The 15,863-nt window shown below is 42.7% G+C and overlaps 1 protein-coding gene across 1 annotated transcript in view; it reads left to right on the forward strand.

Moving 5' to 3' along the window:
- Window positions 1-7,234: 7,234 nt before the first annotated feature.
- The window catches only part of FBXO42 (F-box protein 42), a 107,043-nt gene continuing 98,414 nt past the window's right edge, over window positions 7,235-15,863 (forward strand). Inside the window, exon 1 of the mRNA XM_047726053.1 lies at window positions 7,235-7,446. The gene's annotated coding sequence lies outside the window, so the exon portion shown is untranslated. The remainder of the gene's footprint in view (window positions 7,447-15,863) is intronic.

Below are 15,863 nucleotides of genomic sequence, written 5' to 3' on the forward strand. Positions count from 1 at the left end.
CCATTTTTCTTAAGGGCAACGTGTTAACTCTCGTAGTGAATGGGAGAGCCCCTGTGAAGTCATCGTCTTGAGTACGGAGAGTGTGTTCTTTGGAGCCATCTTTTCTAAGGGCAGGCAATTACTGAAAACTTTTTTTTTTTTAAGTGAGTCGTAATCTTTATAAACTGCAGACTACACTTTTTTCAAAGTTCTGAAAACGTTTTATACCTCACCAGAGGATGGAAAATATCTGCTGATGCATAAGACACTTTATTATTTCTGTGTGATGGGGGGAAATTTTTACAGTTTTCCTGCACACAAAGCAGTATAACAAGCATCTGTTAACCCTCCTTCGTATCCTCAGTAAGAACATCCTTAGTTGATAATACCGGCACCCGAGTTGGACAACCAGCACTACTAAAGTTCTCCTGAGTCGTTAACGACAGATACATAATCATTTCCTTAAAAATTTACTTACGCATCTCCCTAAACAATATTCTTGTTTTATTTTTCTCCAGTGCAGTGGTAGAGACCTTCAACTTTAAAGTTCAACTTTGACACTTTCTTTCTTTCTTTTTTTTTTTTAATTTATTTGACAGATCACAAGTAGGCAGAGAGGCAGGCAGAGAGAGAGAGGAGGAGGAGGCAGGCTCCCTGCTGAGCAGAGAGCCCGATGCAGGACTCGATCCCAGGACCCTGGGATCACGACCTGAGCCAAAGGCAGAGGCTTTAACCACCCAGGCGCCCCATCAACTTTGACACTTTCAACTCAAACAAGCTCCCGTGATCTTATGAAATTACTTAAGGTGTCTGTTCCTCAGTTTCCCCAAGTGTACAAAAACAGAGATAATAGTAGTGGTAGCCGCTTCAAAGGCAGATCGTCAGAATTAAGCTAGTTACTATAAATCGTCAGAATTATGGGCACCTGGGTGGCTCAGTGGGTTAAAACCTCTGCCTTCCGCGCAGGTCATGATCCCAGGGTCTGAGGATTGAGCCCCAAATCAGACTCTGCTCAGCAGGGAGCCTGCTTCCCCCTTTCTCTCTGCCTGCCTCTCTGCTTACTTGTGATCTCTGTCTGCAAATAAATGAATAAGATCTTAAAAAAAAAAAAAAAACCCTGAAGAGTATAAAATTTTAAAAAAAATCATCAGAATTAAATTAGTTACTATATAAAGCATGGCACAATGCTTGGCCAGCAGTAAGACTTCCAAACATTAACTGTTATCATTACCAGGTAGGTGTCTTGCCTCCCTAAGAAGACTTGAAATTCTTTACTCATCCATTCTTTCCCAAAACAAGAGAAAAGTAAACACCATGTGTTTTTGTTCTCACTGTTGTGTTCGTATAGGCCTCCCAGTATTAAAACCCTGTCATTTGGGGGTGCCTGGGTGGCTCAGTGGGTTAAGCCTCTGCCTTCGGCTCAGGTCATGATCTCAGGGTCCTGGGATCAAGCCCCGCATCCGGCTCTCTGCTCAGCAGTGAGCCTGCTTCCTCCTCTCTCTGCCTGCCTCTCTGTCTACTTGTGATCTCTCTCTCTGTCAAATAAATAAATAAAATCTTAAAAAAAAACACCTGTCATTTGGTACTGTTGCATTTAGCCATTGTAATCAAATTATCTAACCCAAAATGTGTTTCCTTTCATGGTTTTAGCATGCCAGTCATCTTCCTAAAGTAACAGTTTCCTGTTGAGAATTTTTGCAATTGCAGTCCTAATAATTATGGTTGTAAACTGCAATCATGTATTAAATGTTACGTCTTTAGAAGTTAAAGTGATGTGCTTACTAATTCTCTGGTTTCATGACTTCCTGTCTCTGAAATATGGATCATCTCAGGATGTGTCCTCAGTCCGTCATTTTTGACTTGAAGCTCATGGTGTGAGCCACCCACTGAACACTAAAGTTCCCAAAGTTGATTTCCAGCCCTGACCTCCCTGGGTGTTTCTGAGGCTTCTTCTTGGCATCTCCACATGGATATTCCATTTGCAGCTCAAATTCTCTAAAATACAACTAATACTATGGACAGCCTGTCCAACTTCAAAGAAAAAGGGTTTTGTCTTGTTCATTCTCCGGAGCTATATTTATTTTGAATACATTCTTCTGTGAACCTATTCCCTTAAATAAATTATCCTGACTAAGTCTTAGGGACAGTAGGGGGGATGCGATTGTCTATCAGGCTTCATCTAAGTCTCACTCTTGGGGTGTGATTAGTTTTTCTTCAAGGCTGAGGACACTTTCTTTTGAAGGCTTTGTAGTTGTAGCATGTTACCAGCAGAGGGAGATAGTTCCTTACAATTTTGTTATATTTGGCAATGCGCCTTAACAAAGCAATTAGTTGGGCATTCCTGGGACTGAGTTTTCTAGGAGAACAGAAAGATAAAGATCTAGGAGACCATTGGAGGATGCTGCAAAGGAAATGGCCTTTGTTCCAACCGATGGGCCACCAGGAGACCAGCCCTAGTTAATCATATAGGCCCTTTGTGACTTTGGGCAAGTCCCTTCTTCATCTATAAAATGAAGAAATGGGGCCAAATGAACTCTAAAATTGAGGAAGTGGTGGTGGTTTTCTTCCACTGGGGGGTTTTCTTCCAGTTCTTCCCCAAAAGTTGAAGTAGGGGCACATACATATATTAACAGATATCCTAAAACATGATATACCACTCATGTTTGGGACTTGCACTCAGAACTGCAGGCACCTTTCATAGACCATGTAAAACACTGAGATGTGAAAAGAATTAAGAGCAAAGCCCCAGGCGCGCCTGGGTGGCTCAGTCAGTTAAGCATCTGACTCTTGATTTCAACTCGGGTCATGATCTCAGGTTGTGAGATTGAGCCCTGCCTGGTGAGCCTGGAGCCTGCTTGAGATTTTCTATCTCCCTCTCCCTTTGCCTCTCCCCTCCTCCAAAAGAGCAAAGCCCACAGTGAACAAACTTTCCATCTAATGCATGAACTGGAGCTATGTAGGCAGTTATGTCAAGAAATAAATGTTAGGGGTGCCTGGGTGGCTCAGATGATTAAGCGTCTGCCTTAGGCTCAGGTCGTGATCTCCAAATCCTGGGATCGAGTCCCACATCAGCTCCCAGCTGCTTCTCTCTCTTTCCCTCTGTCTCCTCCCCCACTTGTGTTCTGTCTCTCGCTCTCAAATGAATAAATAGAACCTTAAAAAAAAGAAAGAAAGAAAGGGCAAACTTACCAATATTTAAAGGGTACATGCCTTTTGACCCAACAATTGCATTTCTGGGAAATTTCCCTGTAGATACATTTGCCCATATGCAAATAACAAAAGTACAAAGATATTCTCGGCTACTTTGTTTATAGTCACAAAGCAGGAGAGTTGAATGTCCATCTCTAGAGCATTTGTTTAAAAGATATATGGTACATTCATACAAAGGGACAGAATGCAATTTGTTAACAAAATTTCGTTGGTCCTAAATATGCTGACATGGAATGACCTCAGAGAATTATTGTTAAATAAATTTTTTTTTTTTTAAAGCAGCAAGGTAAAGAACAACATGTTTAGTCTGCTGCTATCTCTAGGTTTATTTATTTAAATATGTATGTGGGGGGCGCCTGGGTGGCTCAGTTGGTTGAGCGACTGCCTTCGGCTCAGGTCATGATCCTGGACTTCCAGGATCGAGTCCCGCATCGGGCTCCCAGCTCCTTGGGGAGTCTGCTTCTCCCTCTGACCTTCTCCTCTCTCATGTTCTCTCTCACTCATTCTCTCTCAAATGAATAAATAAAATCTTTAAAAAAAATAAATATGTATGTGGGATTTTTGTTTTTGTTTTTGTTTTTTGTTTTTTAAATTTAAGCAACCTCTACCCCTAATGTGGGGCTCAAACTCACGATGCAGAGATCAAGAGTTGCATGCTCTTCTGACTGAGCCAGGCAGGCACCCCTATATGTTTATGTGTGTATTTGTGTATGCCTCTCTGGAAAGATATAAGGAATTTGTCATGGTAATCACATTGATGGAGGAGAGAGGTTGCTGGGGGACCGGTATGATGGACTTGATCTTTATATGTCCTTTTGTAGCTTTTGAATGTTGTTCTATGTTAATAGCTTACTTATTCTAGGGGCGCCTGGGTGGCTCAGTGGGTTAAAGCCTCTGCCTTCGGCTCAGGTCATGATCCCAGGGTCTTGGGATCAAGCCCCATATGGGGCTCTCTGCTCTGCAGGGAGCCTGCTTCCCTCTCTCTCTGCCTGCCTTTCTGCCTACTTGTGATCTCTGTCTGTCAAATAAATAAATAAAATCTTTCCCAAAAAATACCTTAAATTGGTGCAGCCACTGTGGAAAACAGTATGGACATTCCTCAGAAAATCAAAAATAGAACTACCATAACATCCAGCAATTCTTTTTTTTTTTTTTTAAGTTGGTTTTTTTTTTTTTTTTTTTTTTTTGGAGCCCAATGTGGGACTTGATCCCAGGACGCTGGGATCATGACCTGAGCCAAAGGCAGCTGCTTAACCAACTGAGCCACCCAGGCGTCCCCATCCAGCAATTCTATTTCTGGGTATTTATCCACAGAAATACTTATCCAAAGAAACACTAATTCAAAAAGATATATGCATCTCTATATTTATTGCCTCCTTATTTACAATAGGTAAGCTATGGAAACAATCTAAATGTCCATTGATAGATGAATGGATAAAGATGTGATATATTTATACAATGGAATATCACTCAGCCCTAAAAAAAGAATTAAATCTTGCCATCTGTGACAACATGATGGACCTACAGGGTATTATGCTAAATGAAATAAGGCAGAGAAAAGCAAATACTGTATGATTTAACTTACATATGGCATCTGAAAAACAAAACAGGGGCACCTGGCTGGCTCAGTCAGTAGAGCATGCAACTCTTGATCTCAGGGTTGTGAGTTCAAGCCCCACATTGGGTAAGAGATGACTTAAAACAATAAATAAATAAACTTAAAACAATAAAAACCCGAGGGGCGCCTGGGTGGCTCAGTGGGTTAAAGCCTCTCCCTTCAGCTCAGGTCATGATTCCAGGGTCCTGGGATTGAGCCCCACATCCGGCTCTCTGCTCAGCAGGGAGCCTGCTTCCTCCTCTCTCTCTGCCTGCCTCTCTGCCTGCTTGTAATCTCTGTCTATCAAATAAATAAATAAAATCTTAAAAAAAAACAGTCTAAAAACCCGAAACAAATGAACAAACAAAATAGAAAGAATACAGACTGATAAATACAGAGAACAATGTGGTGGTTGCCAGAGGGAAAAGGTGGCAGAATGGGTGAAATAGGGGAAGGAGAGGAAAAGTACAAATTTTCAGTTATAAAATAAATAAGACACAGTGATACAATGTACAACACGGGGACTACAGTTAATAATATGTAACAACTTTGTGTGGTAATGCTTGTTAGCTACATCTGCAGTGATCACTTTGAAATGTATATAAATGTTGAATCATTGTATCATATGCCTGAAACCAATATAATGTATGTCAAAAAAAAGTTCTGGAGAGGGACGGTAGTGATGGTTGCACAACAGTATGAATGTACTTATTAGCAATGAATGCTGCACTTCAAAAGGGTAAAATAGTAAATGTTGTTTATTTTTTATGGGTATTTTACCACAATAAAAAATTGGAAAAAAATAATGAACAAAATTAACAATAACAAAGGCTTTGAAGCAAAACCACCTGGGTTCAAACCTTTGCCTGTGATCCTGGGTTGAGCTAGTTAATTCCCATGTGCCTCAGTTTCTTTTGTCTTTATTAAAAATTTATTTTTTTAAGATTTTATTTTTAAGTTATCTCTACACCAACGTGAGGCTCAAACTCATAACCAGGAGATCAAGAGTCACATGCTCCACCAAATGAGCCAGCCAGGTGCCCCTCCTCAGTTTCATCATCTGTAAAATAAGCACAATAATGGCACCTACTTAGCAGTTTGACACATAAGAGCACACAATAAACATCAGCTATGATTATTGTTAAAGATTTTGCTTTAAGGGGTGCCTGGGTGGCTCAGTGGGTTAAAGCCTCTGCCTTCGGCTCAGGTCATGATCCCAGAGTCCTGGGATCAAGTCCGGCATCGGGCTCTCTGCTCAGTGGGAAGCCTGCTTCCTCCTCTCTCTCTGCCTGCTTCTCTGCCACCTTGTGATCTCTCGATCCCAGGACCCTGAGATCATGACCTGAGCCGAAGGCAGCGGCTTAACCCACTGAGCCACCCAGGCGCCCCAGACTTTGAGTTTCTTAAATCAGTTTCTCATGTTGGGATTTCACAAGTATTTCCCCTGGGGTCTCTGAATTATCCAAGTTTGAGGACCACTGAATTATCCAGTACTTTCTGGAGCGAGGCTGATCCACATCTCCTCAAGAGTACCTTGTCCTCGCAACCCAAGGGGACTTGGGTTCTGACCCAGACCTATGTCCCAAGAGATATCCCAGAAGGGTCCACTTTATTCCTGAACGGTGGGCTTGCAGCTAAGAATCGCTTCATTTTCAGGCGCAAATGATTAGGACTGAAGCCCTTGGGCTCTGTATCTCTGGCATTTCCTTAGACCACTTACCGAACGCATGAGACAGTGGAGATTCTCACCTACACACCAGGGTGCCCCCTTGGAAGAGGTATTTTGTTGGACCCCACCGCCTGGTGATAGTGATACCGTAAACTGGAGCTTGGGAATCATATACTCCTAAATCCACATTCTGCCCTGTCTCCCTCAGCCCCATCTTGCTCCTCAGGTATGTGGTCTTGGGAAAACATACTGATACTACTCTGCGTCTCAGTTTTCCTCATCTGATAAAAGGAGCTAGTAACAAGTCACACTGTGGGTACCTCCATTAAGGGAGGCTTCCATTGCACAATCAAGGCACTCAGTTTCCCTTCTTCGGTTGACGTCCAAGAGCACGTCCATTCACCACAGCCCTCCCTCGTGACCATCAGCCGCCGGGGATCCAAATGAGTTAAATTCCTGGCCCTAGGTCTATACAGTCTCAAGCCATTGGGGAAACTGCCCAGTTGCCCCTAGGCCTAAGTGCAAAGGAGGGTGGGTGCAGCTCTGGGGTCGGTTCTAGGGATTCAAGGAAGGCGGGCGCAGAAGCTCAACGTTCCCCAACTCCACCCAGCTTCACTGCCCCGGCGGGGCGGCGTTCCAGCCTCTGGAGAACTTCTGCCTGGGACCACGTCCCTTCCCAACATGGCGCCATCCCTAGGCCGCCTCGCTCGGCACGCCGCGTTGACGTATGTGCGAGCGCGTCCTCCGCGCCAGTCCCCGGCGCATGCGCACTCGGCGCTGTCTTCTCTGGGCCAGAGCAGCAGCAGCGGCGGCGGCGTTTGAGTGGAGGAAGATGGCGGCTCCGGGCGGCTCGGGGTCCCGCCAGCTGTGAGGAGCCTCAGTGCGGCAAGCGCCGTTTGAGGCGGAGCGCCTCTGCTCTGGCTCTGTCCCCGGCTCCCTCATCGCCGTCGCCAGCGGAGCGAACCCGAGAGCGTGGTGCGGGCTGGGCCAGGTGAGGCTTCTCCCTCTCCTGGGGCCGCGGCGGGGAGCCGGCGCCTTCTGCCCTTTATGCCCCAGGCCCGCAGGGGGCAGGGGGCGTCTCCGGCCCCGCGCAGGCCGCGCATCTTGCGCGGGGGTCGGTGCCGGCTGGCCTGGGGGCCTTGCTGTCGTCATCCTCGGCCTCGCTGGGTTAGGCAGGGAGGAGGAGGAGTGCCCCTTTCCACCTAGCCTTTGGAATGGGAGTGAACCCGGCCCCTCTCCTCAAGCAGGGCGGTTCACATCCCCTCACTGCGTCTACGAAAGGGTGTTATGACCAGGGCGGGGATGGCTGTCTGGGTGTCAGCTAATCTCTCACCCGGTCCCCGGATCTTTAACGCCTTGCGCTGAGGAGCCGGAGTCCAGCGCCTTCCAAAATTGGGGCTGCGGCGAGGGGCCGGCATCTGTGGTGAAGCTGTAGCTGCAGAGGGGGAGATTTTGGAATTGGTTTTAAAAATAAGACACAAGCAGCCTGTCTTGCCGCTTAGCTTTTCGAGTGTTCCTCCGGCGAAGTGGTGACTGCGGGTCTCCTTGATTGAGGCAGCAGTCCACGTTGTGACTGTGAGAATTGTTTGTGCAAAGGGAACGGTGGAGGGTGGGAACGAATTTGTAAACGGAGGAAAACCCGATTCTGAGATCTTGATGGTCTCTGCAGAGTAACTTAGGTGCTAATGAAGCCTTCGTTTGTTTGAAAACCTTTGTGTTTTTGAGCTTCGGAATAGCTAATTGCTTTTGTCTGTTAAATCTCCTGAATTTTATTCGGAAACTAAAAGCTTTCCTTAATTGCCGAAGTCTTTGGGCTTTTCTGTCGTGGGATTCTGATTGCTGTGGGTGAAGATTCAGACACCTTACCAGTTCTCACCTACTGGCAAGGACATTGTTATTCCTTTTTGGGAGTAAGTTTTTGTTGTTCAGCTGCTAATTGGGAGGTTTTGATGTAGTTTCTCACGTTGGGAAGCTGGCTTGAAGCCTTGTGATCTCTTCCTTGAAGAATGATGGGATCAGCTGGAATTGTGCTATGGGGAAAATGTTTAGGCAGTGGCTTTGGCTTGGACACACTGAATATCTTTGTAACTTAAATTTGTTTTCCTTGTGTTTAAAATGATGACATCATGGGTTTAAAGGGAGAAGGAAATTAGAGGAGAAATACCATCATTTAGAATCGAATTAAAATTCAGTCTGCAGCTTTTACAGTGAATAGTGACTCTCTGTGTCAAATTCCTAACTTTGAGCATATTCATGTGTAAAATCTGATTGGGTGTCCTTTCTATTGTGTGTTGTCATTTTATACCCTGTAACTGTTTGCTTTTCACAAACCCAGTATAAATCTATTACTCAATCTACATTGACCCACGGATGTTTTGTCTACCTCAAAAAGCTTTTAATTGTTAAAATGACAACTGCTTGATTTAATATTAGCTAATCTTTGACCTTTTCTTAAAGCTTTCCCATAGAGATTTGTAGATTTTCTTATTGCCTTTCATAAGGACATAAACCTGAACAAATAACTTCACAGAAAATTGAAGAGCCACCTTAAATTTCAGTTTGCTAAGAATCATGCAATAATGCAGTAAAGCATCCTGATGGTTTGACATTATGCTTCTTGGCATAATGTGTTGTATTGTTGTGCTAAATCATCATCAGGTATTGATGCAACTTCATGACATCCATGACATCATTCGCTCTCCAGCATTTTGCCCTTTGTAAATTTCTTACCTTCTCAGAGTCTCAAAAAGAACAGGATCAGGAAAAATAGCTTAGGATGCTCCTTATTGTCTGATTGCTAAAAGAGCCTTCATATAACACTGCTTTATATAGTTAAACTCTTCTGTAAGATTCAGAGCTGTTGTTCATGATTCCTACCTATTATGAAGAGCAGGCACAGAAATGCTAGTAAAATCTCTGGATTTTACAAGGATATTGAGGTCCCAAGGAGAAGTTATCTCAAAGATGAACAAATACGTGATTATCTTTTGTGATTTCAGGGTTGTTTTAGTCACTGAATTAACAACTCTTTATAAAACCAGAAGCTGTTTGGTTAACTAATGCCTTTTCCACTTGGAGATTGTTACGTGGGTCAGAAGAGATAATGTTTTGTGAGAGTCCTTTGTAAAATAACAGGTAAATGTAAGATTGATTATTCAATGATCAGTTTTATGAAAACCCCTTACTGAGGGCCCTCTATATACGCTGGGCATTTGGTCTCATTTTGGTCTCAAGTTGCCTATAGTCTGGTTGGGGAGCCAGACAAGGAAACTAGTTAAGTATGTTGTAGTTTAAAAAGTAAGAAATGCACAGAATCCAACCGAGGGAGTCAAGGAAGGCTTCTCAGGGCCAGGATGGCTCCATAGCCTTTCCTATTCTGCAGAAAAATCTGCCTTTTGTGAGTGACTTGCTTTTTATAAAAACTTAAAAAATATTTTTTTATCTTGACTTCTTTCCCCCTTTTATTCATTCACAGTCATGACACTTCCCACACAGTATGCCCCAGTTAGGATTTCTGCATTCTCAAAAATCTAACAAAGTCTTGGGAGAACCTGGGAGTGAGTCATATACCAGGCAACAAACACAAACATTGCAGCTGCAATGAAAATATCTCAGATTACTAAACGGTGACAACTTTAGAGAGATGATGTTTTTGTTTTTTGTTGTGTAAACCGGCATAAGAAGCAATGTATGATTTTAATTTGATCACGTTTAGTTAATGTTTAGTTGTCAATCCCTTAGAATGTGTACTATAAGTAGTTATAGTACTGTCTCCTTTCTCTCAGTAATAAATTAAGTGAGAAGGTCCTTTTTCCTTTTTGGGCGAAGCTGACAACTTAAACCAGGACTATACTGAACTGTTTTATAGAATTCGTTCATGCAGGTAAAAGTTGCTTAGCCTCTCTGATATTGAACTTCTGTATTGCAATACAAGTTCCTCATCTTAGTGCTGTGGTAGTTTTATAATTAATTTAGCATGTTGTCGTCTGTATTGCAAAGTTCATGAGTTTTGGGATGTGTAGAATTTTCACGTGGTACAGTATCGTAGAACATTTACAATTTAATAACACTCATGTTTACATATTAACCATGTAAATACTCAACACTAAAAATGAGGGCTTTAAGGTAGTGGTTGATAGAAAAATGAAGGTAATGTGTTTGTTTATTTTTCTATATTGTGAATTTGTTATGTATAGAAGGATATGACATATAGAGAAGTGACTTCAAAGTTGCCCAGTCTTGGGGACCCGGGTGTCTCAGTTGGAAGAGCTTGCAACTCTTGATCTCAGGGTTGTGAGTTGGAGCTCCATGTTGGGGGTATAGATTACTTAAGTAAATAAACATCAAAAAAAAATTGCCTAGTATTGTGCTCATAATTCAGCTTTGCTTTCTTCCTTCCTTCCTTCCTTCACTTCCTTCCTTTCTTTCTAGATGTATTTGAGAGAGAGGGATCATGAATGGGGGGCGGGACAAAGGGAGAGAGGATCTCAAGCAGTCTCCATGCTGAGCTCCATCTCAGGACTCCAAGATCATGACCTGAGCCAAAACCAGGAGTTGGATGCCTAACTGACTGAGCTACCTAGGTGCCCCCAACTTATTTTCTAAATTGTTTTTTGTGATCTGGGGCTGCTGCCTGGCTCAGTTTATAGACCATGCTACTTTTGATCTCTGGGCTGTTGGTTCAAGCCCCACGTTGGCCATATAGCTTACTTTAAGATTTATTTATTTGAGAGAGAGTGAATGAGAGAGTGCGTGCGCATGTGAGGGGAGGGGCAGAGGCAGAGGGAGAGAGAGAATCCTCGGTCAGACTCTTCGCCGAGCATAGAGCCTGATGCAGGACTCCATCCCTTAATCAGTTGGTTAACCGGCTGAGCCACCCAAGTGCTCCCCGTTAGCTTACTTTAAACATATAAGGTGTTGGAAGAAAACAAAGCAAAACAAGAAAAGAATTAAATTGTTTTTTGTGACCTTCTAAATATCTTGTAAAATTACAACTTAGTGATATTCCTTTAGCTTGATTTTGCTCTTCCTTACTCATGGGTGTATTGGCAAGCAAATTTGCTTTGAATTTTGATTCTTTCTGTATTTTTTTTTAAGATTTTATTTATTCATTTGACAGAGAGAGACACAATGATAGAGGGAACACAAGCAGGGGAGCTGGTGAGGGAGAGGGAGAAGCAGGTTTCCCACCGAGCTGGGAGCCCGATGCGGGACTTGATCCCAGGACTCTGAGATCATGACCTGAGCCAAAGGCAGACGCCCAACAACTGAGCCACCCAGGTGCCCCTGTATTAAATTTTTTAAGTTGTAGAGTTTCCCCCAAGGTTTTTTTTTTTTTTTAAGATTTTATTTATTGGGGCGCCTGGGTGGGTCAGTGGGTCAGTGGCCTCTGCTTTCAGCTCAGGTCATGATCCCAGGGCCCTGGGATCGAGCCCCACATTGGGCTCTCTGCTCGGTGGGGGAGCCTGCTTCTCCTTCTCTCTCTCTGCCTGCCTCTCTGCCTACTTGTGACCTTTGTCTGTCAAATAAATAAATAAAATCTTAAAAAAATAAAGATTTTATTTATTTATTTGATAGAGACAGCAAGAGAGGGAATACAAGCAGGGGGAGCAGCAGAAGGAGAGGGAGAAGCAGGCTTCCTGCTGAGCAGGGAGCCCAGTGTGGGGTGTGATCCCAGGATCTGAGATCATGACCTGAGCTGAATGCAGGTGCTTAATGACTGAGCCACCCAGGTGCCCCATCCCCCAAGTTTTGAATTTAATTTTTTCCAGTGTCACTGTTCAGTGTTTTGTTTCTAAAGTGGAAATGCTCTTGTAGTGCTTTGATACTTATTTATATATCTGTCTGATAAATGTATAGGTATTATATAGAGTAGTAGTCACTTAGAAAATTTTACTACTTTGAACAGTAACTTATTTTATCTTCTAGTAATATATATATTTGGGGTAGTTCAGTTAATTACTGTAAAGGCAAACAAGAAAAAAAAAGACAAACAAGTTTTAGTTTCAGCTTTAATATTTCTTTAGAATATTTAATATTTAGGATACTATTTTTCTTTTTCTTTAAGGTAAGCTGTATGCCCAGTGTGGGGCTTGTACTCATGACCCCAAGATCAAGAGTCACATACTTTACTGACTGAGCCAGCCAGGTGCCCCCATTTTGAATACTTTTATTTCAACTATTTTAAGGAATTCACTAATACAACATACTTTCCGAATTTGTGTTTCCTTTATTATCTCATTTTATTTATTTATTTTTTAAGATTTATTTATTTTAGAGAGTTGAGAGGGTGTGCATGGGTGGGAGGGGCAGAGGGAGAGGGAGAGAGAGAGAGAGAATCTCAAGCCGACTCTGCCTTGACTGCAGAGCCTGGCAGGGGCTCTGTCTCAAGACCGTGAGGGGACTACCTGAACCCAAATCAAGAATTGGGTGCTTAATGGACTGCGCCACGCAGGCACCCCTATTAATCTCATTTTAAATGCTTGGTTCATGTCGCTAATAGAGAGCAAGGAATTTTTTTTCTGGAATGAACCTCTTGGTGCATTGTTTAGGGAAAGATTGATGTAATTATGAATTCGTCAATACAGTTTTACTGAAATGTTGCCTCTCCCATCTCCTGGCTTTTCAAATGGAAGTCAAGGGGAAATGGAATTTATCCTTCTATTTCAATAGTTCTTTTTAAAGTTGTTGTTGTTGTTTGGGGGTAAGATTTTTATTTTTAAGCAATCTCTACACCCAACGTGGGGCTCAAACCCACAACCCCGAGATGAAGAGTCACAGGCCCCACTGACTGAGCCAGCCAGGTGGCCCTAAAACTTTTTTATTAGTAGTCTTGCTATCTTTTGCCAAAAAGGAATAGCATCTTTTAGAATCAAACAGTATTGTGTTTGCCTTGTGTTGTGCAAGACTGTTTTTCTTAACTTTTGATTTGATACTTAATGACATCTTCCCCAGTAGATCCTTTGCTCTAGTCAAGATCAAGCCAGCTGCTCTCTTCCATATTACTGAATCTAAAGATTTACTTCCCTGTGGGTCCCTCAAATTTAACCTTACTCACCTCTCTTTTCTCACTAAATGCAGTTCTCTCCTCCAAAAAGTGTTTCATACATCATATGGAATTTGGGAATGTAATTCTCTGTAGAGATGCGTAATGACTCATGGGTTAAAATTTCACATTTTATTTAACTTAAAAGTAACTTAATGGTAACAGATCTTGAAGTCATGATAGGTGAAATAAGCCTGACAAAAAAGAACAAGTACTGTATGATTCCACCTGTATGAAGTACCTAGAGTAGTCCAATTCATAGAGACAGAAAGTGGACTGATAGTTGCCAAGGGCTGGGGAGAGAAGGGCTTGGGGAATTATTGTTTAATGTTACAGAGTCTCAGTTTGGGATGATTACAAGTTCTGGAGTGGACTGGGGATGGTTTTATAACAGTGTCAATGTACATAAGACAACCAAAGTGCACACTTAAAAATGGTTGAGGTGGCAAGTTTTATGTACATATTATCATAATTTAGAAAAAGGTAACTTAATGGTTTATATATGCTCTGTGGGATGGCTTGGTAACCATTTACTTTAACATAGTAATTAAGATTCTGGGCTTTAGCCCCAGGTGGACTCAGGTTCATACCCTAGTTCTCTCCTGAGGTATGGATCTTAGCTTCTTAAGTCTCAGTTTTTTCATCTGTAAAATCAGGATAATGATGCCTGTGTTAGGGGACAATTAAATATGGGAGTGTATGTGAACTTTTTTTTTTTTTAAAGATTTTTATTTATTTGGGGGCGCCTGGGTGGCTCAGTGGGTTAAGCTCTGCCTTCAGCCCAGGTCATGATCCCAGGGTCCTGGGATTGAGCCCCGCATTTGGCGCTCTGCTCAGCGGGGAGCCTGCTTCCTCCTCTCTCTCTGCCTGCCTCTCTGCCTACTTGTGATCTCTGTCTGTCAAATAAATAAATTAAAATCTAAAAAAAAAAGATTTTAATTTATTTATTTAACAGAGAGAGATATCACAAGTAAGAGAGAGAGGGTGGGGGGGGCAGGGTGGGGAGCAAGCTCCCTGCTGAGCAGAGAGTCCTATGTGGGGCTTGATCCCAGGACCTTGAGATCATGACCTGAGCCAAAGGCAGAGGCTCAACCCACTGAGCCACCCAGGCACCCCTGTATGTGAACTTCTTAGCACATTGTGTAGCACATATAAATATCCACGTTAGACTTTATTATATTGTTTTTATGGAACATTAAAACTGGGGACAAGGGGCGCCTGGCTGGCTTAGTCGGATTGATCTTGTGGCTCAGTCATGCAGTTCTTTTTTTTTTTTTTTTTTTTTTTAAGATTTTATTTATTTATTTGATAGAGAGAAATCACAAGTAAGCAGAGAGGCAGGCAGAGAGAGAGGAGGAAGCAGGCTCCCTGCTGAGCAGAAAGCCCGATGTGGGGCTCGAACCCAGGACCTGGGATCATGACCTGAGCCAAAGGCAGCGGCTTAACCCACTGAGCCACCCAGGCGCCCCAGTCATGCAGTTCTTAATCAGTGGGTTCAAATGTGAGTTTGAGCCTCACGTTGGGTGTACAGGTTACAGAAATAAATAGATAAGTAAACTTAAGAAATAAGATAATAATAAGAATAAACTTAAGGAATAAGAAAATAAAACTGGGACAGAGGGAACTTAATCTCCTAAATTGTATATAGTATAGCCAGTGGCATACCTGTCCTTTCACAGGAATGCATGTTTTATTTTTTTATTTATTTTTTTAAAGATTTTATTTATTTATTGGACAGAGAGAGAAATCACAAGTAGGCAGAGCAGCAGGCAGAGAGAGAGCAGGAAGCAGGCTCCCCTCCAAGCAGAGAGCCAGATGCAGGGCTCGATCCCTGGGATCATGACCTGAGCCGAAGGCAGAGGCTTAACCCACTGAGCCACCCAGGCGCCCCTCATGTTTTATTTTTTCTCCTGTGCTTCTCTTTCTATCCTTGATTGGAGAACTGGCCTTGTTCATGGCTCCATTTGACACCACTGCCCTGATGTGTCTTAAATCATCTAGATGTGATCTTTCTTTTATGTTTCTTGGTTCTCCAGGGGTTTCATAGAGCATATCCTCTAACTCAGCCGTGCAGATGTTCACAACTGAGTCCATTATCTCATCTCTCTCTTCTATTAAGGCAAAAACCTTACTAAACAAGTTCCCTTCTCAATATTCCCATATCTGTAGGTAGAATAATTTTATTCTGGTCTGATAGACCATAAAACCGGGAATCTTTTTTTTTTTTTTTTCCTTTCTTCTTTAAATCTTTCATCTCTTGTATCTGGCCATGTAGTTCTGTATTCTCTTATTCAGTATCCCTTAGATTTGCCTGACTTGACTGTGAGTCTAGACCAGGCTTTCATGAGCTGAAAGCAGACTGG

This window comes from Lutra lutra, chromosome 4 (genome assembly GCF_902655055.1).
Source record: "Lutra lutra chromosome 4, mLutLut1.2, whole genome shotgun sequence".
NCBI classification, from domain to species: domain Eukaryota; kingdom Metazoa; phylum Chordata; class Mammalia; order Carnivora; family Mustelidae; genus Lutra; species Lutra lutra.